Here is a 2,500-nt window from a genome sequence, read left to right as displayed (position 1 = left end):
TGTTTTGCCTTTTGGCTGATACATAATGACGTGAATACTTTTGGTAGAGTCGCAGCTGTTGTCACAGTCGTTTGTGATTATTGTTGTAATTATTGACATATCCTGGCAAGTTAAATTTTTGTGCTGTGCTGACTTGTTTATCATGTTGTTATTTCTCTCACTTCTCATATTCCCTTTGAGGAAAGAGGGCAGATCTATCGCCTCTCAAAGCAAACAAGCTCTCGTTATGGAGGATTGTCAATACAGACGCGCTGGGAGTCTACAGAAAATGCCAGTCTGAAATTTTCTATAGCGCCCCGTGGGACACTTGCATCAAAATACCCCATAAGTATTCGGGGCATTCTGCTTATGGAACTCCTGGGAGTAGGATTCTGCCTCTGAATCATTTGCCTAAGTGAAGATGCCTTTTTTTTTACGGCCTTCATCACTGCCGTGGTGTAAACGTGTTTACGCAGTCTCGCTTTCCTGCTCACGACGTCTGGTGAAGAAGTTATGTTGTGCTGGAAGAATTATGCGTTGATTGTTCTTGAATCACTTGTTTATGTCTATTTCAGTACGTTTGCATGTTGTTTATGTGCTTATGTGACTGTAACAATGTTTATTTCGTGCACATCAGATTTCCTTGAAGTTTCATCGCTTGGTGAGAATTTTTTTTTTTTCATTTTTCTTAGTTTTTTTGTTTTTCTTATCAACATTTCTCTTGGTGAGAAATGTTTTCATTTTTCATTATTTTTTTATTTTACTTACCAACATTTCCTTTGAAGTTTCATCTCTTGGTGGGAAACTCTTTCCCTTTTAATTAGTTTTTAATATATATATATATATATCTAATATATATATATATATATATATATATATATATATATATATATATATATATATTATATATATATGTATTCATATATAAATATGTACATTATGTTATAAATATGTGTGTGTATGTGCGCGCTAGTCCATCGTGCACGTACATATTTATTTATCAATCATTTCGTTTTAGAGTGCTGGCATCTGTCCTATTATAGACAACACTCATTACGGTCCATTTACACAAAATTAAGTATTGGTTTTCATGGTAGCTTTTTGGACGATGATTACGAGGCTTAAAATGCAAACAAATTAATGTTACATCTACTTGGCGAGAGGTGGTCAATGTTTAGGTTAATAAATGCGTAGCACTGTCGTGTGATTAAATATTGCTTATTGACTGAGTTGGTTGTTATACGAGTGGTACTGGATACAATGATGCCTGGAAATATGGAAGTCTTTTTTTTTTTTTTTTTGATATTACAACGGAAAGAAATCACTTTACGCTTTTTTGTGAAAGTTATTTGAATGACGTTTCCCAGCTTGCGTAATCGGATTACTCCTGCGACGTCATCTGCTATTCTTCTTGACGTTGTCGATAAGGCTTTCTATCCTTCCTGTCCCCAGTATGGGAATTGACAATTGCAGGAGTTATACCCCAGCGGTGAAAGGGACGTTCTTTTGAGGGTCCCATATTGCAGAGCAAATGAAGAGGGAATGGGGACGCAAATGAGAGATAGTGATTGTCTTGGATTCCTCGGGAAATTGAAGCGTGTATGGCTCGTCTCCCTCATTCATGGGAAATTGGAATGGAAGGGGCTTTTTTTTTTTAATGTCAAAGGTCATACTGGTATTTTTCCGTTCCCCCCCAAAAAAAAAAATGTATACCGATATACTGTATTTTGATTTGGTTAATATTCTCTTTTATTTGCACACAATATAATAATAATATTCTCTTAAAGCAGTCAGTTACCTAACCTTCGGAAATAAGTAGCGAATTCTCTAATATTTTCGCTTGCCGTTGCAAAACAGATTGCAATTGATTTCCCTTCTTAATATCAGTTTATGTGAGCGATTACATTAGGTTAAAAGATTGCTGCTCTGTCTGTTTGCGTAAGAAATATTCTGCTCAGGAAGGACATACTTGTCGAATGATGGACTAGCCTGACCCCCGATCTGATGAGGGCATTAGAAGTAAGTTCCCTGCGAGATCTGGGCGCTGAAGTTAAGTTTTTAAGGATCTGAGTAGTTTTTACCTTGTTTGTTTCTTAGAAATATAACATGGCACATTTGGATTCCATTTTGAATCAGTCGGTTGCATGCAGCTTAGAAGTGAATTCTTTTTACATTATGATTGTCAGGATGAATTAAGGATAGGAATAGAAACGTGGAATCTAGACGTCAAAGTACATTTCTATTTTATGGATAGGTATATGTGTTTTTTCTTCATAGAGGTATATTTGTACCTAATAGCAGATGCTTATTTCTTTCAGAGTAGCATATGTATATAATTATATATATATATATATATATATATATATATATATATATATATATATATATATATATATATATATATATATGTATACTGGTATATATTATATATATAAATGGATGTATGCATGTTTATGTGCATGTTCCAGCATAACTCTGGAACGCATTGCGCAATTTCAACCAAACTTGGCATACTTGACTT

The 2,500-nt window shown here is 34.6% G+C and overlaps 1 protein-coding gene across 1 annotated transcript in view; it reads right to left on the bottom strand.

The window, feature by feature from the left end:
- LOC136847769 (delta-sarcoglycan-like) overlaps positions 1–2,500 on the bottom strand; it is a 97,662-nt gene that overhangs the window by 93,804 nt on the left and 1,358 nt on the right. The window lies entirely within an intron of this gene.

This window comes from Macrobrachium rosenbergii, chromosome 17, assembly GCF_040412425.1.
Source record: "Macrobrachium rosenbergii isolate ZJJX-2024 chromosome 17, ASM4041242v1, whole genome shotgun sequence".
Lineage (NCBI taxonomy): Eukaryota > Metazoa > Arthropoda > Malacostraca > Decapoda > Palaemonidae > Macrobrachium > Macrobrachium rosenbergii.
The sequence above is the reverse complement of the archived record's forward strand: the minus strand, read 5'-3'. Positions and strand labels throughout refer to the sequence as shown.